The following is a 27,696-nucleotide window of genomic DNA, read 5'->3' as shown; positions in this document are numbered from 1 at the left end:
GGATGGGGCCCCTTGGGAGAGCATTTCGCTGGAGCACGTCCACCTTCTGCACGCCGAGCGAGCATTTCCTGGTAGAGACGCTGGGTATTTATTGAGACCACGTTTACACCCACTGAGACATGTCAGGTGTGAGTGTGCAGTTTGTCCCGGCCCCGGAGGAATGGCCCGTGTGGCCACAGCACCCGGCGCCAGGGCTCGTGCCTGTGACCTTTGTTCTTCGCTCTGCACAGGGAGGGCCCCGCCCACCCCCCCCCTGCAAGCCTGCACCCGGCTCTGCAGCAAAGCACACGGCACAGCCACAAACAGAAAACAGCTAAGTGCAACCAGGAGTGAATTAGCTAAGTGTGCCTGCAACCTCTCCACTTGTTGGGTTGTTTTTTTTTTTTTTTAATTTCAATGTCATGCTGATTCATTTACCGGATACCGACCCAGAGGCCTACTTACTCGAAGAGATTATGCCTCTCCCCCTGTGGCAGCGGGTGGGACCAAGGGCAGTCACCTGACCCACGGCAGCCGATGGGGGGCCAGGGTGATGACGACGTAATCCGGTCCGGCCTTGCCTTGTGGGGACCCTGCCCTGGTGGGCGCTGGTGTGACAGCAAAGCACGTCCCACGGTCAGGGTGAGTAAGCAGGGGAGACCGAGTGTGAGAAGACAGGACATTTGCTGGGATGCAGAGACACCCCCCCGCCCCCAAGGACAGAGGGAGCAGGACCTGGGGGATTGGCGGGAGAGCTCTGGGCCCCCAGGCTGGTGTGTCCTCAGAGGGCTTGAGTGAGCCTCTGTCTCTGCGGCTGCAGGCAGTCGGGCTAACCCAGGATCTGGAGCGTGCGCTTCGTGTCACAAGTACCTTGAGTAGCGGGTTGATTGCCATTTGTAGGAAAGGCGACTCGCTGCCTGGGCTGGGCTCTGATCCCCACCCCCAATGGCGGAACTGGGCTCCCCATGGGAGGGCCAAGGGAATCATAGCCCAGGGCGAAAAACATACCACTAAGAATAAAAATGTGGGGGCATCTGGGTGGCTCCGTCGGTTGGGTGCCTGACTCTTGATTTTGGCTCAGGTCACAATCTCAGGATTATGGGATTGAGGCCTGTGTTAAGCTCTGCTCAGCAATGAGTCTACTTCTCTCTCCTGCCCAAACCCCTGCATGTGCCTTCATTCTCTCTCTCTCTCTCTCTCAAATAAATAAATAAATCTTTAAAAAAAAAAAAGTATAAAATGCAGCCCTAAAGAGCCAACTTCCAGCTAGCCACCAGAGCCAGGTGACCTGTCGGTGCATTGTGGAGGATGCAGCAACGGGACCCCTAAGAACAGGGCCCTCCGTGTTCCAGGAAACTCCCAACCCTTGGTCCTGAGCACATACGGTCAGGTGTCCAGAGGCCACTTGTCCTTCCCCCAAGAAGGGAAAGGCAGCAGGCCCGCTGAGCAGAGGGCCGCCCTCCGTCTTGTACTCTAGAAGGAACTTGGTGAGCTTAAGTACTCACCTGCAGGTCGGAGCACCCTGGTGCTGAGTCCTGGGCCCTTTGGGGTGAAAGTCAGTGCCCCCAAACAAGAGAAGCACTGATACCACCTGAAGAAGCTGGTACCTTCTGGTCTGCTCCCCGCATGCCGAGGGAGGTCCTGCCCTGGTCCCCTGCCCCGTGAGGGACCTTCTCTTTCCCACGGTTAACCTTCTCTGCTGAGGAGGAGAGATGTGTTCAGATAAATTCACAGCGAGTTGCTGGGCACAGGTTTACAGGGAGCTGGGCTAATTGTCTACCAGATAGCTTTGGACGCCCACAGTACCAAGCACCCCTCGAAGCCTTGAGTGTCACGCCTGGGACCTGGCAGGACATGGGTAGACAAGCCGGCCACGAGCCCTGCTGGACAACCCCTCCCACAGGTCACCGCTGGCGTTCTTCTCTGCTGTAACTGTGCTACACGCGGCAGGCCTTCCCCGGTCCCCTACAAGGCCCGTTAGTGAAGTCTAAAAATTGCTCTGATGTCATTGGGTGAGTCTGGAAATCATGCTGGCCCTTACTACAGTGCTTGCCCAAGGAACCGAGTTCTGAGAGTGACAGCGCTGTGTTGTTCAGAATGTGCTGGCTACTGTCCTCAGTCAGAGAATTGTCGGGTTGGTATCCAGTCTTCATTGTGTCTGGGTCGCATGAGAAATTTGTTGAAGTGAAAATTCTGATTCTGTGTGCTTTGTGGACCAGTGTGGAGCAGCAGTGTCAAAAAATGCCATCCCCGATTCATAAGAGAAGGAAAAAAAAAAACAAACAGGTTCAGAAATATTGACCGACCTTCCCATAGACTCTCAAAGCTCCACAGGGAACTAGTATTTCAGACTAATTCCTCAAGTCCAAGTGCAGAGTCTTCCCCCAACCAAAAGATGAGGATTGGGGTAACACTGGAGCACTTCATCTTTACTAGAACCTTCCTGAAGTGGGCTCTGTGGTCAGGCCCCTGACTTCTATGTTGTTAGAAACCCAGTAGGAGGGGTGCCTGAGGAGCTCAGGGGGTTAAGTGTCTGCCTTCAGCTCAGGTGATAATCTTATCAAGCCCGATATCAGGCTCTCTGCTCAGTGGGGAGCCTGTCCCTCTGTCCCTCCCACCCCCCAGATTTTAGGTTCTCTCTCTCTCTATCTCAAATAAATAAATAAAATAAATAAAAATCTGCATTAGTTTTGATTCAGTCAAGTATCTTTTAAAGATTTTTCAAAAACTAGAAAAAATATTTTCTATTTACCCACATATTTATTTGACACTCTCCATTTCTTTATGAAGAGACACATTTTCATTCAGTGTCATTTTCCTTCTGCCTGAAGGATTTTTTTTTTTTTTTTGTACTCTGACTCTGTTGCCATGAGTGCTTTGCGATCCTTTCCATGTCTGCAAGTTTTTTATTTGCCTTCATTTTTGAAAGATGTTTTCACTGGACCTAGAATTCTACAGAGTTTTTGTTGGTTTTCTTTTTTTAGTATTTTGAAGATGTTCCAATGGTTCCAAACTGGATCTTTCATTTCTTTCTTCCGTATTTAAAAGATATACTTGATTTATGATGTTCGTTAAATGTAAGGTGTACACCTGTTGATTTGATGTGTTTGCATACTGTGATATGACCGTCATTGTCGTGAGAGCACCTCTGTCATGTCATGTAGTTATTTCTCCTTTGTCATGAGAATAATAAAGATCCGATCTCTTAGCAAGTTTGAGGATTATAATATGATGCTACTGTCTATACTCACCATACTGTGCACATGATTTTCAGGATTTGTTTATTACTAGTTGCAAGTTTTTCCCCTTAAACCACATCTGTCCGATTCTCCCACCGCAGACTCTGGCAACCACCACCTCACTCTGTTTTTATGAGTTTGGCTTTTCTAGGGTTCACACCTAAGTGACATCATACAGTATTTGTCTTTCTCTGATTTATCTGTTTCTTTCTTTTTTTTTTTTTTAAAGATTCATTTATTTACTTCAGAGAAAGAAACAGAGAGCAAGCATGTGAGCAGGGCAGTGTCAGAGGGAGAGGGAGAGAATCCCATGCAGAGTCCCTGCTGAGGACAAAGCCCAACACGGGGCTTGATCCCATGACCCTGAGATCATGACCTGAGTCGAAAGCAAGATTCAGACTCTTAACTGACTGAGCCATCGAGGTGCCCCTCTCTGTGTGATTCTGACGAGTCTAGAGTCGGCTTCTCTGTGTGTGATGTGTCCTTTCTTCTCTACTGGTTTTTAGATTTTTCTTTAGTGCTGGCTTTAAGCATTACAATTATGATGTGCCTTTGTGAAATTTTCTTCATGTTTCTTGTGCTTGGGGCTCTTTGAGATTCTGGAGTCTGTGATTTTATGGTTCTCAGCAGATTTGAAACATTCCTCAACCATTTTTTCTTCAAATATTTTTTCTCTCCTTCCCCACCTCTCCATCCTTTCCCCGACCCCAATTACACATGTGTTAGACTCCAGTTCTCTCACAGCTCACGTTTACCTGCTCCTTTTCCTTTGTCTCAGCCTCTGTGTTTCATTTTGGGAAGGTTCTCTTCCCATGCTTTTAAAGTTATTTGTTTTCTTATTTGCAAAAGTATCTGCTCTGCTGTTGTCCTAACTAGACATCTTTCTCATCTCTAGAACTAGATTTGCACTTTTTAAAATATCTTCTATGCCCTCCATAGCATGCTCGATATTTTATACTTCCTTGAATATATGGAATATAGGTTTAATAACCTTTTAATGTTAATGTCTTTTATTTTTTATTTTTCTATTTAAATTCAATTTGCCAACATAAATATAACAGCCAGTTAATAACTTAATTCCAAAAAAATAACTTAATGCCCATCACCCAGTCATCCCCCTCCAACCTCCCCTCCAGCGACCCTCACTTTGTTTCCCAGAGTCAAGAGTCTCTTGTGGTTTGCCTCCCTCTCTGATCTTTCCCCACTCAGTTTCCCCTTCTTCCTTTGTGATCCTTTGCACTATTTCTTATATTCCACATATAAATGAAACTATGTGAAATGGGATACAGCAAAGGCAGTCCTAAGAGGGAAATACATTTCAATACAAGCCTCTCAAAAAATTAAAAAATCTCACATACAGAACCTACTCTTACACCTAAAGGAGCTGGAAAAAGAACAGTAAATAAAGCCTAAACCCAGCAGGAGAAGAGAAACAATAAGGATTAGAGCAGAACTCCATGAAATAGACACCAGAACAGTAGAACAGATCAACACAACGAGGAGCTGGTTCTTTGAGAGAATTAATAAGATCAATAAACCTCTGGCCAGACTCATCAAAAAGAAAAAAGACCCACATTAATAAAGTCATGAATAAAAGAGGAGAAAGCACGACCAACGCCAAGGAAATACAAACAATTTTAAGAACGTGTCGTGAGCAACTATATGCCACCAAATTAGGCGATCTGGAAAAAATAGATGCATTCCTGGAAACTTATAAACTTCCAAAACTGAATCAGGAAGAAATAGAAAACCTGAACACCCATAACCAGCAAGGAAATTGAAGCAGCCATCAAAAACCTCCCAAGAAATAAGAGTCCAGAGCTAGATGACTTCCCAGAAGAATCCTACCAAACATTTAAAGAAGAAATAAACCTATTCTACTGAAGCTGTTTCAAAAGATAGAAATGGAAAGAAAACTTCCAAACTCATTCTATGAGACCAGCATGACCTTGATCCCCAAACGAGGCAAAGACTCCACCAAAAATGTGACTGTCTTTTAATGTGGTTTTTTCCCACTAATTCTATCATCTGTGCTAATATTGGTCTGTTTCCACTAATTGATTTTTTGTCATCATTATGAGATGCATTTGTCAGAGTCTTTGCACGAGTGATCATTTTTGATTGGATGCAGACTTTGTAAATTGTATGTTGGTTTTACACGCTAGATTTTCCTTTTAAGATTGTATTTATTTATTTGAGGGGGAGTGGAGGGAGTGGGAGGGAGAGAGAGAGAAAGTCTGAAGTGGACTCCGTGCTGAGCCCAGAGCCCGAGGCGGGGCACAATCCCATGACCTCGAGACCATGACCTGATCGAAATCAAGAGTCAGATGCTTAACCAACTGAGCTCTGCATGCTAGATTTTTTTTTTTTCATTTCTATAATTGTGTTTCATCTGTGTTTTGTGATACCATTAAGTTACTTAGAAACAGTTTGGTCCTTCTGAGGTTTGTTGGGAAGTTTTCTTAGGTCCAAAGCAACTTTTTATCTAGAGCTATATAGCTCTCTCTCTCTCCCTCATATTTTTTTAAGGCAAAACCCTTCTGCTGTTTCCCCTGATGGTGTCAGTTTTGCATTTTTAGCAAGAATAGTACAGAAAAGTGATGTTCCTTCTTGCCTGTGGCTCCTATTGGGAGGCACAGGACGTCACTATGTCTCGTCACTAGTGATGTTTACGTAGACCTCTTGATTAGGAGGAGGACTTCAACCGTCTTTCTCCTCTGCAAAGTTATTTTCCCCTCTGAAATCAGTAAGTGGCTTGTGGGAAGAGTCTCTGAGGGTATATACTATTCTGTTTCACACCACCACTGGTTTTCTTTCCTGCTTGTGCTCTCACTCTGGCTCTTGTGTTTTCCATTGGAAGAGCCTGGCTTCCAAGTGAGGCTCTATTCACAGAAGGAGTACAGTGTGGGTGGGCTTCGTCACGGTTGGGTACCCCCCCTGTCCTGGTTCAGGGTCTCTTCCCTCTGCATGCACACCTTGTAGATGCCAAGGCCCCTGTGCTCTGATTCCTCCTGGGCCACCCTGTCCACACTGCTGTCCCACATGGGCCCTCAAGGGCCAGTTTCCTTTTGACAGCCCACGTCCCCTCTTCCTGGTGCCCCAAGATCAGTCATTCATCCCGTCCCCAGCTTTCTCAAAGTCATGCTCCACCCTCCTCCTTCTTGAATTTTCCTAGGAGTAGAGGGAATAGAGGCTTGTTTCCAAGCAGGGAAAGGAGTCTTATTCTCTCTCCATTCTATCTCTTCCTTTTTTATTTTGGTGTGTTGGATGGTTGCCTTGTGTGTGGCCCCCTGTCCACCTCTCCTATCTGTGGGACCTATAACTGCCCATGTTATGAGTCCCACCCCTAGGACAGAAGCTAGGACTCGCTCTCCCAGGCTCCCTTACAGCTCCAGTGTGGACCCATTAGTCAGGCAGACCTGGGCTCCAGGCTCTATTACATGCATTTTCAGGAGAATGTAAATTGAAGGAGAACAAAAAAAGGCATCAAATCCTCTGAAGACCCCAAGATAGCTTCTAGCAGCAAAAAGCAGAGGTCCTGCCATTTGATGCTGCTGTCACTGTAGCCACTGAGCTTCCAGACCTGGCTCTCCTGCCTCCCAGAGGATCCATGAGCTACGTAATATGGTGCAGAGCCCCCAAGCTGATTGCAGTGAGCTCTGTTGGTCATGTACACCCCCTGCTTGACTTCCTTTAGGCCTTCCCATTGAGCCTCAGAATCTTATTAACTAAGTAACACACACAGCTAAATAAATATTAGATTTCTCCCTCTCTTTATCCTTTGCTTCCCTCCTTTCCTTTCTCGGCTACTCTGAAATGATTCTGTTCCTCCTCGAAGCACTGTGGATGTTCCTAATGACTTGAAGGAGTTCACACACAAAGAGGTGGCAAAATGGAAACCACAGAGATAAACATTTCAAGCTATTATCTCCTCTATTGATGGAAAGTAAGATTTTTATGCTGTCACAACATAAATGTCGCCATGCCTTGCATGCTGTGTGATTCCTGCTCTCCCACTCTCTGGCATGTCCCTGCAGTGCTTTGTGTCCTGTCCTCCTGTGGACAGTGGGGATCTTGGACATCTGTCACCTAGACAGATGGCTCAAGTCCACAAGAAGCAGAGAAACTACAGCATGAGTTTGTGAAGCTTACGGAAGACCACGGGCATGAGTTTGTGAGGCTTACGGAAGACCACGGGCACCAGAGCCTTTGGAAATCACAAAATCCGTTGAACTGGAAAATACTATTTTGCACTTACATTTGCTTTGGGGTATGCCTCAGAGGTATAAGTGACACTCTAGAACATAGAAATAAAATGCTGCCTTAGAATTAAGAAGCCCATGGGGCGCCTGGGTGGCTCAGTTGTTGAGTGTCTGCTCAACAGCAGCTCAGGTTGTGATCCCAGGGCCCTGATTGAATCCTGCATCGGGGTCCCCATGGGGAGCCTGCTTTTCCCTCTGCCTATGTCTCTGCCTCTCTTCTGTGTCATTCATGAATAAATAAGTACAATCTTAAAAAAAATTATTAGGAGGCCCAGCTGAGAGTGTCCACAACCAGACCCTAGCCCCATTCAGTTCAGGCTGTGGCACTGCTCCCCTCACATGGTACTCATCCTTCTGTGGATTCATCCCCACCAGCTGCAGGAAAACACCCCAAAAATCCCCCTCTCAGGCTTTGGACCAGGAGAGAGAAGTAAGAAATCAGGTACAACTCGGAAGATAAAAGCAGGTGCCCTTGGAGGAGAATGTGGCTCCTAAGTGCAGACTATGTGTTCTTCATTATGCTTAAAAAATGCTCCGAGGTCATGAAGCAGAGCTCTGGTCCAGCAGCAGGTGGCTCGGCTGCTCCTTTGCCTGCTACACGCTGACCTCCTGACTTCTGAGGACGTCTGACTGCGGCCACCTCAGCGGAGGCTGCTTTGCTGGGGTTCCCCAAGAAAGAGATTCACTCAAAGGCAGTCTGTTCACTTTTGTAGCCAGGCAGAGGGAGGAGGACTGCTGTTCCCATGGCTCTTCAGGTCCTGTGGTTTTCCTGTTCCCACTTATCAGTTTGGGTTGGAGGCCACCCCTGAGTGGGTAGGGACAGTCACAGAGATGTCTCTGCTTGGAGGGTCCCCCTGCTGGTCTACACCTACTCATTTCCCGAGCTTACTGGCCAAGGCTTTTCTGCTCTGCCACTCTGGATTAGGCCTCTCCTTATCATTTTCAATCAGAAATAGTAGTTGGTTGCATTACATGCTGTCCAACTGACGAAACATTTTTACTTGAATGTTTACCCCAAATCATGAAGGCCAGTGAGAGACTGTCTTGATTAGCATACATTCCAAATTTCTACGACTTAACATGAAAGACAGAAGAAGGAATGCCATTTTGGTGTCTGATATTTCCAGAAGGGACCAACCATTCCTCAAAGTCTAGCATAAGAACCCAAACCGAAACAGCAACAGCAAAAAACCCACACACACAAAAATGGTAACCACGCAAGGTGGCAGATGTTTACGACTTTATTGCGGTGATTATTTCATGGTACACGCATACGTTATGTCATTGCCTTGCCCACTCTAAACACCATGTTAATTGTCACTTATATCTCAGTAAATCGGGGAGGAAATCAAGAAATACAAGGAAATAACTTCTCCATGAATCAGGCTCCTTTGGGTCCCAGGAATGTCCTCGGAAAGCGCAGGAATCGCATGTTAAGTGGCACCGATGTCTGCCCTCTGTGGAGGAGGTGGTGAAGGTGGTCGGCATACAACCAGGAGTGAGGTGCGTGCGTACTTACAGACTGTGCTGTGTGTTCCACCTAAGGCACATGGAGGGAGAGGAGGAGACCGCCTAGAGCACCATCACAGGGACGTGGTCACCGTGTCACTTCCAGTTAGGGAACAAAAACTCTCCTGGGTTGTTCACCCAGCGTGCTATAGTTTCAAGTGGTGACAAAGCATTCAAGCGATCAACACCAAAAACAAAAAAGATTTGAGGTCTTGGGAAGTTAAAAAGGCAGCTAAGATAAGGCCTTCAGTGATGATCACACAAGGGAGCCTTTACCTGCTCATCTTCCAGCCTGCTGGGGCTGGTCTCTGGGGTCAGCATTTGGGATCAGCTTTAGAAAAAACTGGACTTCGGGGGCACCTGGGTGGCTTAGTTAAGCGTCCCCCTCTTGGTTTTGGCTCAGGTCATGATCTCAGGGTTGTGAGATCAAGCCCCATTCAGGCTCCTTGCTGAGCATGGAGTGTACTTAAGATTCTCTCTCTCCCTCTGCCCCTCCTCTCTCTAAAAAAAGAGAAAAGAAAGAAAGAAGAAAGAAAGAAAGAAAGAAAGAAAGAAAGAAAGAAAGAAAGAAAGAAAGAAGAAAGAAAGAAGAAAGAAAGAAAGAAAGAAAGAAAGAAAGAAAGAAAGAAGAAAGAAATGAAAGAAAGAAAGAAGAAAGAAAGAAAGAAAGAAAGAAAGAAAGAAAGAAAGAAAGAAAGAAAAGAAAGAAAGAGGAAGAAAGAAAAAGGAAGGAAGGAAGGAAGGAAGGAAGGAAGGAAGGAAGGAAGGAAGGATGGAAGGGAGGGAGGGAGGGAGGGAGGGAGGGAGGGAGGGAGGGAGGGAGGAAGGAAAAAAAGCTGGACCAAGGAGAAGGTTCTTGAACTATTGAAAAGAAGACAAAAAGATTCAGAGTCTGTAATTTCCATCCACATTAAGTTATATGGATAAATCTCTGTTCTCATAAGCAAACTGACTTCATTATAATTAAGTGCCCCTGAGAACACTTCTGAGGTTTGACTACGGGTTGGCTAGGAAAGAAAGCAGGGAGGTTTGGGGCTCCCTGCAGGGCACAGCCCAGGATCAGATGCTGTTGGCCTTTGTGGAAATTTATTGCAGGACATTTATTGACTTGTGAGATAAATATTGACCGTGTCAAAGTCAAGGTTATTACTTATCTTCGGGAATATAAATCTTGGTATTCTCGGTGACACAAAGTCAATATGTGCTTTGCTGCATAAATTCCAAAGGAAGAGTTACACATGAACATCTGTAGGTTTCTCCATCATGACCAGGAGAGTAGCTTTTTAAAGACCTTGACTGAAGAGAGATGGATGGATATCCAGGTGTGATAGGAGCACCTCCTGCTCACCTGCGTGGAACTCACAGGGCAGCCCAACTTCCACTGTGCTGGAATCCCTGATTCGTCCATTGGAAACATAGTCCAGAGGACCATGTGTTGGCCTCTGTTATCACTGATTCCAAGTAGGAAGGATCAAGGTTTTCTCATCCCAACCAGGAGGCAAAATGAGCCCATGTATTCCTGACAATGCTGCCTTTTGGGACAAAAGATAGTTGCGTTTTTATATATGCAATAAAGGGTTCTAGCAAAGTTGAAGGGGAGAAAGGAAAGAAGGAGGGATGGAAGGAAGAGCAAGGGCACAGGTCCTGGTGACACATGGCAGAGGAAACAGCAAGGGACCTGCATCCTAAGATTTAGGCCTCCGTTGCCTGTTCAAGTGTAATCCGTGAGCAAGTATTCCTCGTTTCCTAGGGTGTGCAGAAGTAACAGAAAGTCCACCAAAGGACTAGTGACTGCAGTATACACTCAGGCCTCTCCAGAAACTGGAGGAGATGCAGACACGTGGCAAACCATGCTAACTGCCCCCAAGAAATCATGTCCCGGGAGCCCCAGGGGTGGGCAGGCTGCAAGGATCTCGCTCACCTCAGGGCCAGCAATTGCCATCTCCTCCCTTAACCTGGGCCTTGCCATTTGTGAACCCACGAGGGACAGATGTATAAGGGCTGCTGGATGGCCTCTCGCCGGGCAAACCTTCCACACTGTCACCACGGTACCTGCACCACCTTCTATACCTCGAGGCAGACCACGCGCTCTTCGAGGAGTGCCGGTCAGCAGGTTTGTATGGCATCCATCACACCATGCGCCTCATGTGCCTCATGATTACCCTGGGCCGCGTCTGTTCAGAACGAACCCCACAGAGATGAAGGACCCTTGTGGCATCCTATCTGGGGTCTGACATCAATGTGACTTGTCACCGCTGGAGTTGACCTTGATCCTGGGGTTAGGGTGACATCTGCCAACTGTGCTCCCTGTGGAGTCACTGTGCCGCCCTGAGGGTGCTCTGTCACAGGAGGCAAGGCCCTGAGCCCACCTGCCCGGAGCCGGGAGGGAACGAGGCTTCACCTCCTGAAGGGACGGGTGCCCACATAGATACTCCCCTCCAGCATTTGTTGTTCTGTGAGGAAGACTTGTTTATTCTCTCCTACGTACTTACTTTTTCAATCATTTGACGTATTTCCATCCTTCTTTCCCTTGTCAAGTGCATCTACTTTGGGTACTAGAAGGTGCTCCAGGGTCATCTTGAATTTCCCCCAATGTCAGTTATTGGTATTCCGTGGGGCTGCTAGGAGGATACACGACATGCAGGATTTCTCTTGTCCTGGCCCGCCCAGACCCGCTGTCCGCGGAGGAACTTCCTGTCCCATTTCTGTGGCCCCCACATGTCAACCGACCTCCTGCCCCCTGCAGACCTCGGGAGGAGAAGTTGCTGGGAAGGAGTGTGTGGCCCAGCGGGGTCAGCAGGGTCTCTCTTTGAATTGTCCCACTGATGCAGGAGGACAGCTTTTCTCTTTCCCTGTGTTGCTGAGCTGTGAGTCTGCTGGTGGCTGTCTTCCCACCTGGTGGCGGAACTTGCTGCAGATGAAGCCAGTACCAGGCAGGGACAGGTGACCTTACAGGACAGCGACCTGCCTGCAGGATTTGAGGCTTCTACCCCAATTCTGCTTGACACTTTTTTAAATGCCCCCCCACCCCCCGCTCGCCCACTCAAGGCAGGACATGCTTTCTAAGCTAGTCGTGCCCGTCCCTCCCTTCATAGCGTGTAGACCCCTTCTGCCTTAATTCACATCAGAACACAGTTCTACTTCTCCTGGACACAATCATTAGGCTGATAGGGTCAAATCAAAAAAATTTTTTTCTTAAGGAGAGAGATGGAAAGCATGAGCGGAGGGGGAAGCAGAGGGCGAGGGAAAGAGACTCTTAAGCAGACTCCACACTTAGCACGGAGCCTGACATGGGACTTGATGTCACAACCCTGAGATCATGACCTGAACTGAAGGCAGCCTCTTAACCGACTGAGCCCTGCCACCCTGGGGGACTCTTGACTCATTCTTTATGCAAATATATGTTTAGTGTATCAGGTTTGTTTAAAATAAGAAAGATTTTCAGTGAGTCTATGTGCTAATTTAAATATCATACAATCCTTTAGTCATTTAAAGACTATCACTTGATGCTCGCAAAGGCAGAGTGGGACAGGCACGATCATGTATTGCACATAACGAGGTGGAAGGTTATACAAATCAACATCCATAAAATTATGAAGGTTTTGGGCCGTAACATCACTTGGGCATATATCCCAAGGAAATAACGCAAAGCAGGCAGAGGAAGGGGTCAGCATCAAAAAGCTTATTGATTATTTCGTAGAGGAAGGCAGGACACATTCCGAATGTTCCACAAAAGGGTCTTGTTGAAAAAAAAAGAAAAAGAACTTTCACCCTTTGAAATATTATGTGATTTTTTAAACATACTAAATACGAAATCATTCAAGGAAGATAAAAAATATTTGTCACAAAAAAAATAAATAAAAAATATTTGTCACGGAGGCTGCATTAGTCAGGATACACTGAATTACCATGCAGTAATAAACAATCCCTAATCTTGATGGCTTAACCTGACCAAAGTTTGTTTCTTGCTCATACCACATGCCTACCACAGCTGGGGGCTTTGCTGACCAGAAACATTCGGGGAATCAGGATGACCGAGGCTTCACTTCCATGCACGCTTCCTGTCCCTACAGCCATGAAAATGCTCTGGCCAATCATGTGCTAACTTTTAAAGCTTCCAAAAGACAGTGCACATGCTATCTCTGCTCCCAATTCATTCACCAAAGCAGGCCATGTGGCCACTTCTATTTTTTTTAAAGGATTTTATCTATCTATCGTCTATCTATCATCTATCATCTGTCTATCATCTATCTATCTAGAGAGAGAGAGAGAGACGGAGAGCATGAGCAAGGGGAAGGTCAAAGGGAGAAGGAGAGAGAGAATCCCAAGCAGACTCCCCACACTCCCCACTCAATGCAGAGCCCAATGTGAGTATTGATTCCATGACCCTGAGGATCTTGACCTAAGCCAAAATCAACAGTAGGACACTTCACCAACTGAGCCGCCCAGGTGCCCCAAGTCATAGGACCACTTCTGATTTCAAGGGGACAGAGAGATATAATCCTGTCATAGCCTTGGAAATGAGACACACTAGAAACGAGTGATGACTAGCATTGGTGTCCACTAAGGATAAAATAAAGCTGACAAACAATAACTGAACACATGCTCTGTATGAGATTCTTGCAATAGCACACTTTCATTTCTCTCTTTCTGGATTTTATGCTATTTTTTTTTTATAAATGTTGGTTTTATTGAGATAGAATTCACAGGCCATAAGATCCACCACTTTGGAATGTACAAGTCAGTGTATTTTTAGCATGTTCATAAAGTTGTGCAATCCTCACCACTGTCTAGTTCCATGACATTTTCAACACCCTAAAAAGAAACCCCATATCCATTAGCAATCGCTCCCCATATCCCTCTTCTCCCAGGTCATGGCAATCTACTTTCTATTTCTGTGGTTTTGCCTATTCTGGAGATTTCATATAAACAGAATCACACAATGCATGGCTTTTTGGGTCTGGCTTCTTTGATCTAGCGTGTTGTTTCCAGGTTCATCTACGCTGCAGCATTCGTCAGAGCCTCATTCCTTTTGTGGCTAACTAATATCCCAGTGTATGGACATACCACGTTTGTTTATCTACTCATCAGTCAATGGACACCCCCCTCCCACTTTTTGGCTGTTGTGAATAATGCTGCTATAAACATTTGTATACAAAGCTTTTGTGTGGATATCTGTTTTCATTTCTCTTGAGTTTATATTTAGGAGTGGCATTACTGAATCATTTGGAATCTCTATGTTTAACTTCTTGAGGAATCGCCAAACTATTTTGCAAAGCAGTTGCACCATTTTACATTCCCACCGAGCAATGTATGAAGGTTCCAATTTCTCCACATCCTTGCCAACACTGGTTGTTTTCCATTTTTTTGATGAAGGTCATCCTAATGGGTATGAAGTAGTATCTCCTTGTGGTCTTGATTTCCGTTTCCCCGATGAATCTCTTCATGTGTTTATTGGCCATTTGCATAGCTTCGTTGGAGACATGTGTCTATCCAACAACTTTTCCCGTTTTTAAGTTGGCTTTGTTGTTGTTTTGAAGAGTTCTTTATGTATCCTGAGATGTCTTTCTCTAGTTTTGGTATCAGGGTAATATTTGCTTCATGGAATGGCTTGGGAAGTGTTCCCTCCTCTTCTATATTTTTATAAGGACTTGTGAAATATTATTGTTAATTCTTCTTTTAATGTTTGGTAGAATTCACCAGCGAAGCCATCTGGACTTTACTTTGGGGGAAGTTCTCTGACTACTAATTCAATCTGTTGTTTGTTACAGGCTTATTGCATTTTCTACTTCTGGAGTCAGTCCTGGTAGTTCATGTCTTTCTAGGAATTTGTCCATTTCATCTAGAATGTCTAATTTGTTGGCATACGGTTGCTCACACAGAATTTCCTTACAATCATTTTTAGTTCTCTGAGGTCAGTAGTAGTATTCCCTCTTTCCTTCATGATTGTAGAAATTTCAGTCTCCTCTCTTTCTTCTTGGTCAGTCTTGCTAAAACAAAAACATTCTGTTTAGATTTATTTTATGGCCTAATATAGGGTCTATCCTGGAGAATGTTTGATGGGCACTTGAGTGAAATGTGTATGCTGTGGCAGTTGGGTGGGGTACTGGGTTTATCAATTTTGTTGGTATTGGGTTTATCAATTTTGTTGATCCATTCAAGGAAGCAAATTTTGATTTTGTTGATTTCTCGATTATTCTTCTTCCCTCTCCTTCAATTATTTCTGTTCCAATCTTCATTCTTTCCTTCCTTCTACTTGTCTTGGATCTGGGTTGCTCTTCATTTTTCCATGTATTAAGGTGGAAGGTTTACTTATCTCCCTTTGAGCACTGACTTAGCTGCCTCACATAGTTTCGATTTATTGTGTTTTCATTTTCTGTCCTCTCGAAGTATGTTCTAATTTCCCTTGTGACTTCTTCTTTGACCCATTAATTATTTAGGGATGTGTTGTCTATTTTCCACATATTTGTGAATTTCTCAAATTTCCATCTGTTATTCATTTCTAATTGCATTCTATTTTGGTCAGAGGACACACCCCACATGATTTCAATCCTTTAAATTCTGTTTAGATTTATTTTATGGCCTAATATAGGGTCTATCCTGGAGAATGTTTGATGGGCACTTGAGTGAAATGTGTATGCTGTGGCAGTTGGGTGGGGTACTCGGCAGATGGCTGTTAGGTCTGGTTGCTATACAGTATAGTTCACATTCTCTGTTCTTGTTGATCATCTCTCAGGTGTCTGATCTACTATTGAAAGTGGAGCAGTACTACTGGATATTTACCCCCAAGGTACAAATGTACCTGCACCCCGATGTTTATAGCAGCAATGTCCACAACAGCCAGACTATCAAAAGAGCCCAAATGTCCATTTACAGATGAATGGATAGAGAAGATGGGGCCTATATATGCAATGGGCTACTACTCAGCCATAAAAAAAAAAAAAAGAAAAAAAAAAGAAAAAGAAATCTTGCCATTTGCAATGACATGGATGGAACTAGGGGGTACTATGCTAAGCAAAATAAATCAATTAAAGAAAGACAATTATTATATGATCTCACTCATGTGGAATTTAAGGAACAAAACGGGATCATAGGGGAAGAGAGGAAAAAATAAAACAAGAGAAAATCAGAGAGGGAGACAAACCATGAGAGACTCTTAATTATAGGAAATAAACTGAGGGTCACTGGAAGTGGGAGGGGTGGAGGAATGGGGTCACTGGGTGATGGGCTTTAAGGAGGGCACGTGATGTAATGAGCACTGGCTGTTATATGAGACTGATGAATCACTGACCTCGACCTCTGAGACCAATAATACATTATATGTAAATTAATTCAATTTAAATAAAAAAAGAAAGTGGGACAGTGACATCCTCAGTTATTATTATTGAGGTGTCCGTTTCTTCCTTGGATTCTTCCAATCTTTGCTTCATGTATTATGCAGCTTTTTTTTTTTAGGCTTATGTATGTTTATATTTGTTATATCTTCTTGATGGATCTTTTTGTCATAAAATGTCCTTTTTGTCTCCAGTGACAATTTTTGTCTTATATTCTATTTTTCTGACATTAGCCTTACTGTTCTTAGCTCTTCACACTGTCCTTGCCATACATTTTACTTCTACATATGTCATAACCCCACACCACATAGTTATTATTTTAGCATACCTACTTAATTATCTTTTAGGGATATTTAAAATTTAAGGAAAAAGTCATTTTTAAATTTACCCACATGTTTATTATCTCTGGTGATGCTTGTAGATATGTTTTTCCATCTAATAACATTTTTTATAGATCTTTATAACTGAGAAAATTCTTTGTTTCTTTTCAGGAATTGTCTTTGTTGGGGATAGAATTCTATATAGGCAGTTTTCCTCCTCATACTTCAAAACATCACTCCATTATCTAGTCATTTACATTTTTCTGATAAGAATTCTGCTCTCATCCTTGTCTCTGTTCCTCTTTGTCTAATGTTCTTTTTTCTCCTGCCTGCTTTTAAGATTTTTTTTCTACATCACTGATGTTGAGCAATCTAAGTATGATGTACCTTGGCTTAGTTTTTTTCTTTTTTTTCTTTTTCATGTCTCTTATACTTTAAGTTCATCAAGCTTCTTGGCTCTGTGGCTTTATAGATACATCAGATGTGGAACTCTTCTGGGATGCCTGGGTGGTTCAGTTGGTTAAACATCAGACTTTTGATTTTGGCTCAGGTTGTTATCTCAAGGTCGTGAGGTCAAGCCCCATGTTGGGTTCTGTGCTGGGTGCAGAGCCTGCTTGAGATTCTCTTTCTCCCTCTCCTTCTGCCCTTCTTCTCCCCCAGTCTTCAGCCACTCTGTGTCTTCTCTTTGGAGGACTTCAGGGACACCTATGTTGGCTGCTTGGAATTGTCTCATGGTGTACTGATACCCATCTTTTTTTTAAAGAAAAGATGTATTTATGTATTTATTTATTTATTTATTTATTATTTTTATTTATTTTAAAGAGAGTAAGAGGTGGTGGGGGGAGAGGCAGAGAGAGAGGGATAACTCAAACAGACTCTATGCTGAGCGCACTGAGCCTGGAGCCCAGCTCAGGGCTTGATCTCACAACCCTGAAATTACGACCTAAGCCAAAACCAAAAGTTGGATGCTCCACCAACTGTGCCACTCAGGTGCCCCTCCACTCATCTTTTTAAATTTTTATTCTTTTTCCTCTCTGTGTTTTATTTTGGAAATTTTCTACTCACTAGTGTTTTCTTCTACAATGCCTAATATGTCATTAATTCTATCAGTGTATCATTTATCTCAGATATTCTAGTTCAATTGGGTCTTTAAAAGTCTCTCCTATGTCTCTATTCAACTTTTTGAATATACAGAACACAGTTATAACTTTTAACGTCTTGGTCTGCTGATTCTTATGTATGGGTATTCAGTTCAGTTGCCATTGGTTGGACTTTCTCCTCATTACGAGTTGTATTTTCTGGCATCTTTGCATAGCTGGGAATCTTGTTTAGAATGCAGACATTGTGAATTAAACCTTGTGGAGGACTGGATATTTTTGTATTGTCGTAAATATTCTTCAACTTCATCCTGGGAAGAAATTAAGCTACTGAAAACTTACATTATTAAAAACATTAAATTCTGGGCACCTGGGTGGCTCAGTCAGTGAAGCATCTAGCTTCAGCTCAGGTCATGATCCCAGGGTCCTGGGATCGAGCCCTACATTGGGCTTCCTGCTAAGCAGGGAGCCTGCTTCTCTGTCTCTCCCTGCTTGTATTTTTTCTCACTATCTCTCTTTCTCTCAAATAAATAAATTCTTTAAAAAAAATAAAAATAGAAACATTTGGTTCTTTCAGTTCTTGTTTTTAAGATTTTTCTTAAGTAGGACTGGAGCCATCTTTTTTTTTTAAAGATTTATTTATTTATTTATTTATTTATTTATTTATTTATTTATGATAGACATAGAGAGAGAGAAAGAGGCAGAGACACAGGAGGAGGGAGAAACAGACTCCATGCCAGGAGCGCGACATGGGATTCGATCCCGGGTCTCCAGGATCATGTCCCGGGCCAAAGGCAGGTGCCAAACCGCTGAGCCACCCAGGGATCCCCCAGGACTGGAGCCATCTTTAACTGGAAGTTAATTTTTTCCTATTATTGAGTGTGGTGCCCAATGCTCCATGAGTCTTGAGGTTTCCAATTAGGCTGGGGGGAACAGGTCCTGTGCTTTTCCTCGTGTGAGTGCCAGGTAGTGTTCTCTGTAATCGTTCAAAGTTCCTACCCTGCCTCAGATAATATCTTCCCTACATTCACTCATCAGTGCTTGTGAATTCTTCCTCCCTCTCCTCTCTCTCCCCCTGCACTCCATCCTGTGAACTCTGGCCTTGCAGCTCTGTCTCCTCCAACTAGGGAGTCTCCTGGCTCCTGGGTCCCTCCCTGTGTGCTATAATGTTAGGGCTCACTTGGTTTGTTTCTGTCTCTTGGTGATCGCTGTCCTTCGTTAAGTATTGTCTGGCATCTTGAAAACTGTTATTTCTGAAATTTTATTGTTGTTACTGTTGTTGTTGTTGTTGTTGTTTTTCATCAGGAGGATAAATATCGTATCTGTTACTCCATGTTGACCAGAAGTGGAATTCCTAGCATTGCTTTTACATACTTTTATTTTATGCTTTCACTTAATATTTTGTTTGAATATTGTGTTCTGGAAAACAACGTTTTAACACTTCTTATTTGGGTCAGTAATTGTAGGAAAGGAGTGGGCTGAGAGAAGAGATCTGGATTTTATTATATGCATTTCATGCCAGAAAAGTTAGGTGCACCTTATCTGCCTGTCAAATTTCAATTCATTCTCAACCCTTTCCCCTTTAGAAATGCTTTGGAGACAGAGTCTTCCTATAGATGCCTGCTTGCCCTCAAATCAAGCATTCCATCTTTGTGTTATCATCTCATCCTACTTTAATACTTTATGTATATTTATTATTGCCTATTTATTATTGCCTATTAAGCAATGATGTTGCTTAATATCATTGTTTTAAAACTTCTCTCTCCCTACTTGACTGCACACTCCATGAAGCCAAGGAGGATTTGTTAAATATGTCTTTGGTCTACAGACTTATGATGCCTGATTTGTATTTGTTGCACTAAATTGATTGTATACATCTTTTTGAGTTCCCAAGTCAAGTCTGTTATGTAAGGAAGCTGGTTTTTCTCTCTTTTTGTAGGGAGAGGAAAGAAATGAAAGAGATAACATATTTTGCCTAGGGTGAATGGTCATGAAACTGGGAATCTAGGATTGGAAACGTGGTCATGATTCTAATTCCATGTCTTTCTGGTTCATCATTTGCTTCTCTTGAGCAGTACTGTATAGTAGAATTTCCAGCAACAGTAAAAATGTTCTACGTCTGAGTTCTGCAATAAGGTGGACTCTTGCCACATGAGGCTAATGAGCGTTCGAGCCATGTGACTGAGGAATGACTATGTAGTTTTAATGAATCGGAATTTAGATGGCCACATGTGCCCACTGGCTACCATACTGAACATTACAGCTCTAGGGCATTACAGACAGACCCCGTTCTGCTTTAGCTTGAACCGCGTATGCTCAGTAGACAAGAAGTCCTGAACCTGGGTTTTTTTAGTTGTTTTGTGGACAAAGAAGGAATTCCACAAAAGGTTCCAACTGATAGTCTTGCCAAAAGAGAAAGAAAAATGTCTAAAATTAAAAAGCAAGACAGAGCCTAAAAGGAAAAGGGGGTAAAAAGAACAACAACAAAAATGGTCAAATGAAAAGTATTCCTGCAAAACAAAAAGCTTTCTTTGACCTTGAAGTTCTCTATTTGCTAAATGACTTTTCTGGTAAATAAATAAATAAATAAATATAATTAAAATATATATATTTAATATATATTATTATAAAATGTTTATATTATGTATGATATTGTAATATATTATAAATAATATAAATACAGGTACAGTATTATAATATATAACATTATATTATAAAAAATACATCTCAGATGTATATATATTGGTCTCTTGGGTCTGCTGTAAAAAAAATAGCACACACTGGGTGGCATAAACAAAGGACATTTTTAAAAGATTTTATTTATTTATTTATAGAAAGAGAGAGCACAAGTGGAGGAGAGGCAGAGGAAGAGGGAGAGAGAATCTCAAAGAGACTCTGAGCTGAGTGTAGAGCCTGATGTGGGACTCAGTCTCATGACCCTGAGATCATGACCTGAGCCGAAATCAAGAGTCTGACACTTAAAGACTGAGCCATCCAGGCAGCACCCCCTGAAAAAAAGCCATTTATTTATTACCATTCTGGAGGCTGGAACTTCAAGATCAAGTCTCCTGCAGATTTGGTTTCTGGTGAGAACCTGCTTCCTGGTTCACAGGTGTCCATCTTGTTCTGCGTCCTGTGGTGGAAGGAGAGAGCTAGCTCTCTAGGGTCTCTTGTATGAGGGCACTAATCCCACCATGAGGGTTCCACTCATGACCTAATCACCTCCCAGAATCCCCATCTCCAAATACCATCTCATTGGAGGTCAGGACTTCAGTGTATGAATTATAGAAGAACACAAACATTCAATCTGTACATATATATGTTATTGCACTCCTTTTTTCTGGAAAGATTTAGTTATTTATTTATTCATGAGAGACACAGAGGGAGAGAGAGAGATAGAGACACAGGCAGAGGGAGAAGCAGGCTCCAGCCAGGGAGCCCGACATGGGACTCGATCCAGCGTCTCCAGGATCAGGCCCTGGGCCGAAGGCAGCGCTAAACCGCTGAGCCACCCGGGCTGCCCTGTTATTGCACTCCTAAACTCTCTTAAACTCAACCATCTTGTCCTTTCAGGAGGGAAGAATCTTGCAATCTTGCAATTGCAATCTGTTGTCAAGGTAAGTTATGGCCTCAGTGGAGGTGGTCGGGTCATTCCCTATCCTTCTGGGGTAAGGGCCTCAGAAAGATCACCTTTCCCTGCTTAGCCTGCCTGGCTCCTGAGGGTTAGTGTGTTAATTTGCTTGGGCTGCCACAGACTTAAGCCACAGAAATTTGCTGTCTCTCGGTCCTGGAGGCCAGAGGTCTGGTATCGAGGTGCTTGTAGGGTTGGTTCCTTCTGAGGGGTGTGAGGAAGAACCTGTTCCATGCTTCTCCGTTGGCTTCTGATGCTGTTCCGGCAACCTTGGCGTTCTGTGGCTGTCTGCCTTCGTGTTCACAGGGCATTCTCCACGTGCTGCTTGCTCTAGGTCCACATTTCTCCTTTTTATAAGGATGCCAGTCATATTGGATTAAATCCCAACTAAATGAGCTCATCTTAACTTGGCGACATCTGCAGATACATCACTTCCAAATGAGACCCTGGGTTGAGACTGCAACATCTTTAAGGGGCACACAATTCACCCAAAACCAGGCAGCCATGAATATGGAGAGCGGGCGGGAATGAGCATTGCTTTCTTCTGTTGACCCTGCCCATCATTTGCTCTGAGGTTTACTAAAAGGTGAGGATAGGAGGGGACAGCCATCACTGGGGGGTCTGTGTAGCCTTTCTCCCTACAGAGGGGATAGGCTCTCCGTATATCACATGCACTTGTCTCCGGGACCAAAGTACATTCCTGAGAGAAACTCACAGAACACGTTTGCACTTGGGAGTCAGAAATAGGTTGGAGAGAGTCTGGTCAGTCTTTAAATGAAGGTCTGCGAAATGATGACCTTAGGGACGGTCTTATTTGGCAAACTGAGTCCTGAGGGGACGGTGAGGGGAGAAGGGCTGCCCGCATTCCATTTCCTATTTCCACCTCCACCTGAAGCCTGCTCTGTGCCTTCCTTTGCTGAGATAACCTGATATCCTACCAAATATTCCATTTATCTTGGCAAAACTCATGGACGGTGAGCTTATCTTTTGCAACGGGAAATCCTGAGGTCAGTGGGGATGAGGTGTCCGGAGCAGTGAGCACCTCCCCAGAGACAGGGAGTCTGTTTCAGTGGAGAGAATTGCTCCTGTGCCCCAAGCAAGTGCTGGACGCCCGTCCGGAGAACAGGTATTGCACCATGGTTTCCACAGATCAGTTCCAATGAGTAAGATGGAGCTTTGTTTACTGTCACGTCCCCACCCCAGCCACACTCAAATAAGCAGTGAAAACCCCTAGACCTTCGTCATCAGTCGAAGCAAATTATAAACTTCTAAATGTGCGGCTTCTCGGAGATGCCACATTTCCCTTGTATAATGAGCCTGCAGTTTGTGGCAAAGAATGACTTAAGAACAAGTGAACTCACTGTCTAAAAAGAGAATTTTTATCACTATCAATTGCTCTCTGACTGACAGGGCTGTTATTTCGCTCAGGAGGAGAAAGAGCTAAAGTACAGAGAGCAAACCTAGAAATAAACACAGCCCGCCTAATGGCAAGGTTTTGTGTCGCCAAAGTCAAAGAGCAAGCTCCTGGGTAAGAAACCTCATTCACCCCTGCCCCTTTTACAGTGACTTTTATCATCCAGGTTAATGTGAGGGAAGCCACTGTGCCATCACGGTTGGGCCGGGCCGGGCCGGGCCGGGCCGAGGCGCAGCCATAATGTAATGCCGTCTGCGCGGAAGAGGAGTTCAGAGTCGGATGGAAGATGCTGCTAACAAAGCATTTGGGTTCCACCCCATGAGCCCCCCAAAGAGGTGATATATATTACTTCATGCACACAGACAGAGGGCCAATTGCTTCCACAGGCAGGCGTCACAGAGGAGGTGACGTTTGAGGTAAACGTCGCTGGATGCATGGCAGTTGCCGCACAGAGTAGGAGGGAGAAACCTGGCCCTTCAGGGACCACATGGAGCGTGAGGAGAGGTAAGGTGAATTCAGTCAATACCAGTGGCCAAGCCTGGTTAGAATGAAGGTATGAGGGGGTGGGGTGGGTGCTGGGAGGGTAGCCTGGGTCAGGGCGCAGGGGCCTGGGTCACAGAGCATCCCGGCCGGCAGCCGTGAGGGGAGGGAATGCTGCACAAGGCTCTAAGTGGTGGCTGGTGTAACCAGAAGCAAGATTTAGCAGACGATTCTGGCAACAATATGGAAGACGGGTGTATTTTGAAGACACAGAATGGCAAGAGAACCGGTGACAGGCTGCGGTAGGGACCCAGGCGAGGTGTGCCGACGTGACTTTGAGGGGTCGTCTGCACTTCTTTCTGGCTTTGTGAAGGCAGGAGGAAGTTGAGCGAATTCTCATTTTTAAATGTTTGCCCTACTGCGAATTTCATATTGTTACCAGTTAAATTCACAGAGGCAGCAGCAGAAGGCACATTGCAGATGGTGGAGATATTTTTCACAGCTTTTACGGTGGATAACAATATACTTGACATTTTTCTCATTAGATGTGAGCTTTGCTGTATGATTACACATGCTAGGCATCTGTGATCTAAAATTATAAATGTGAAAAGCAACAGCTCAAATGTTTCAGTCAATAAATATACAGGAGACAGTCAACATGGAACAACTCCTTCATATGCTCTCTTCGAGGAAGATAGGAGTTGACATCAACAACATTTTTGGCAGTGGCTTTGCCTTCCTACTAAGGCAAGTCCCAGACTGCTAATTACCCCTGGGATTCCTATAGAAGCGAGTGGTTTCCATTAGGAAATCTCAAGGCCGAGGGCTGGCAAGGCTGGAGAGGGAATGCAGGTTTTTACTGTGGCAATGAGGGAATTTCCAAAGGGAGTCCGAGAGGGATAGGGTTTCACTTGGCAGTCCAGGCATAACGGAGGCGTATGTAAGGTCAGTGGACAAGTCCAGTGACACCCAGGCAGCAAAAGTGCTTGTCCTCTTGCTGGAGGCCAGGCTCACCAGTGCACGTGTGTGAGCGTGTGCACCTGCACACGTGTGACTGCAACCTGCATTCCCTGCTTTAGGAGAAGATGAGGATTTGTGGGTCACAACTCTCTCCTCATAGACTGTGGAAGATGAAGTCTTCCCTTTCCTCAACTGCTCTGCTCCACGGGCAGGGCCACCGAGGCTGGGGAGGACAGGCCAATGAGTGACTTCTGCCACGGGTACAGGGTACAAGTGTCAGGCCTGCTGCCCACGTGCCATTAACCACATGTACACAAAAAGTACCTGCGAAGGTGCAGATTCTAACAGATTGCAGAGGATCCAAACATGAGTAATGAGAACGCGTGAAAGAGTAAGTCCACTGGGAAGAGGTTCTTTTGACATCACGGGATAAGGATGAGGCTTTTATCACACTGGGTTAGGCTGCATGTTGCAGAGAAGACATAACATGGGGTGTTCAATGCACGATGGTGAAGGGGGTCCCAGGAGAGTCTGGATGGTGGAGCGAGGAGTGGCACGGTCATGTGCGGGGAGGCAGTCTGGATTGATGACATTCAGCAGTAGAATTGAGTGGCCACAGGACCAGACTTGCAGCAAGGATCATCACAACCCTGTGCACACACACAGCCCTATTTCTGAGTCATGTTGATACAATATTTCATCTCTTTTTGGGCACGAGAGCCATCAGGCTGCTTAGAAACCCACATTACCCAGCATCGTTGTCACATGGCGCTACTTTAATCTGCTGGGACAACCCTAACAAAGTTCCCAAGACCAGGCGGCCTAAAAAACATCTATTGTCTCACACTTGTGGAAGTCAGAAGTTCAAGATCCAGCTGTCAGCACAGGTGGTTCCTCCCAGGGCCTCGCCTGGCTTGTAGACGGCCGTCTTCTCCCTCTGTCCTCTCGTGGTCCTCCCTCTGTGTGTGTCTGTGTCCTGAGCTCCCCTTCTTATAAGGTCACCGGTCAGATTGGAGCAGAGCTCAATCGAATGACCTCATTTAAACTACCTCCTCTGTAAAAGTTCCTGTTTCTGAAGACAGTCACATTCCGAGGTACTAGGGGTTGGCCCTCTAGCACAGGAATCTGGGGAGAACACAGTGACCTGGGACCTTCACAGGACGCCCAGTGTTTCATCTCCCAAAGCTTATTCAGGATGTCCAGGTCATTGGGACCCTAGTGATCCTCCCTTGTGCGGGGGTTCGATCTCTGGTAGTGTCCCTGTGGCTAGGACAATGTATCTGCCTCTCCTTGGCTCTCACGACCTCTGACAACCAGCCAGTAACTGAGACACATGTTGTCCTGACCTGTAGTTAGTGCTGTGCTGGGGGCGGAAGATGGGGATGATGGAACCCCTCTTCTTCCCCTCCAAACATTCACATGAAAATTCGAGCATCTCAAAGAGAAGGAGTGGGGTCTCCCAGACAGGGGGGGTGTTAAAAGCAGCACAGGCTTGTGCCTCCAACCTGACCTCACTCACTTGCGTCTCTCACCCCATCTGGCCCAGCAAGAGGAAAGTCTAGCTCCTCCCTTTTGCCGTTGGATTCCTCCTAAGTCAGAGAATAGCAGTGGTGAGATCCTAACAGCCTTTACAGCACATTTTTAATGGCTTAAAGTTTCTGCTTATGAGTGGCTCCACCTTTATCTTGTGGTTGGCTCCCTGAGGCAGGGCTTAATTTAGCCTGTGACCAAACGGGTAATCTTGGGTTTGTCAGCCACTGAGGTCTCAACTGGAGACTGAATTGTGCAGCCCCATTTTGTCCCCTAATCCACCTCTCAAGGGAACCCCATACTTTTCATAAGCAAGTTAATAATGTGCTATGCTTTTGCTCAGATCGGTGAGACCTCAAGAAGGTAAGAAGGAAAACGGGTGGAAGTTACTCACCGAAGTCCACATTGACTCTCCAACCATTCCGTATTTTATAAGTTGTGAGGATTAAAATAAATGACAGATGTCTAGCGCCCTTAACATGTCGAAGCATAAGGTTGATGTTCAGCCATCAGGCCTTCCGTCTGTCCTGTCCAAGGAGACCCCTTTAGGTCCTGCTAACATCTTTGTTCAGGGCCTGCCCAGCACCAAGAAGTGCTAGCTCAGAGGAAGAAGAGAGTCTTGGCCTTGAAACCTCAGATGTGGTTGTCAGGAGACCACCTATGGTGGGACTCCAGCCTGGGTGCCATGCCCAAAATGTGTGGCACAGAACACATGGAGGATGGAGCTGAGAGATTGGGTAGGAACGAGGCTCTTTCAGTTCCACACGTGCTCACCTGTTGGTTGTCTACACAGCAGTACAGCGGTCCCACTGCATTGCCAGTTACAGCATGTTTTTTCCCGCTAAAAATTCTCTGACGGCATCCATTCATCTTGAGGTGAACAAAAGTCTTTACAGTGGCCCATAAATCCCTTCCTGACCTCACACACTTTGACTTCTCAGCCCTTGCCCCTCACGGTTGCTATGCTCTACTGTGCCTGGCAAGCTCCCCTGCTTAGCTTCCCTCATCTTCTGATATCCCCATCAATAAGGCTTACTTGCTTACTGTCCCTGTGCCTTTACTTAAATGTCATCTTCTTGGTAACCTTCTCTGTTCCCATTTCCTGTTTTATTTTTCACCAGAGTACTTATCACCAGCTGACATACCCTATATTTTATCTTGATATATTTTTCATTTTGTTTTTGTAATTTCTTCCACCATGAAAATAAATTCCTTGAGAGTAAGGGTCTTTTTTTTAACTTTTTATCCATTTTATTGCTATATCCTTAGTATTCCTGGCACATAGTCAGCAACCAAAATATTAGAATTAGTTCGATGAATCCATGTTCTGAGACGGAAGAAGCTGTTAGTCCTGACCTGCTCTATCCCATCCAACTACAGATAGGAAAGATCTTCAGTCTAATTCTAACTGCAGCCAAGCTAATTGCAATCAAGCCTATGAAGTTTATCTGAGCCCCACCCTCATGTTACATTGTCTCCATTATAGCAAGAAGTGGTCTCTAGGTAAGAGAAATACAAGCCAGTTACTAGGAAACCATAATAGTAATCGTTATATTAATAAGGTGTCAGGAAACTAACAATTCAATGTATTCATGGGCTAGGGTTGAGAATAAATGTGAGGGATAGAAGGTCCATCAAGAGATCCCCAAATACACATTTCTGGAAAAGAAAATTTGCAAAATGAAAACTGGCAGCATCATGGAAGCAAGACCCAGAGAGAAAAGCCATAACCTTGTTGTAGGACAAAAAGTTCTTGGACATCAGTAAAAAGAACCGTGAAATATCATATGATTGCACTCACATGTGGAATTTAGGAAACAAAATAGATGAACATAGGGGAAGGGAAGGAAAAATAAAATAATATGAAAAGCAGAGAGGGAAGTAAATTAAAGAGACTTTTTTTTTAAGATGTTATTTATTTATTCATGAGAGACACAAAGA

The 27,696-nt window shown here is 44.7% G+C and overlaps 1 long non-coding RNA gene across 7 annotated transcripts in view; it reads left to right on the top strand.

Annotated features, from left to right (window-relative positions):
* The first annotated feature begins 297 nt into the window (after positions 1–297).
* The window catches only part of LOC144293091 (uncharacterized), a 49,299-nt gene continuing 21,900 nt past the window's right edge, over positions 298–27,696 (top strand). For 5 of the 7 annotated variants that reach the window (XR_013360596.1, XR_013360594.1, XR_013360597.1 and 2 more), the window contains exons 1-2: positions 298–621; positions 23,172–23,289. This is a non-coding gene — a long non-coding RNA (uncharacterized LOC144293091). Of the gene's footprint in view, positions 622–21,313; positions 21,358–23,171; positions 23,290–27,696 lie in introns of all 7 variants that reach the window. The other 2 variants (XR_013360593.1, XR_013360598.1) reach the window with 2 other exon arrangements.

The sequence above is a fragment of the Canis aureus genome, chromosome 21, assembly GCF_053574225.1.
Source record: "Canis aureus isolate CA01 chromosome 21, VMU_Caureus_v.1.0, whole genome shotgun sequence".
Classification (NCBI taxonomy): Eukaryota; Metazoa; Chordata; class Mammalia; order Carnivora; family Canidae; genus Canis; species Canis aureus.
This window is presented reverse-complemented; position numbering and strand designations above follow the sequence as displayed.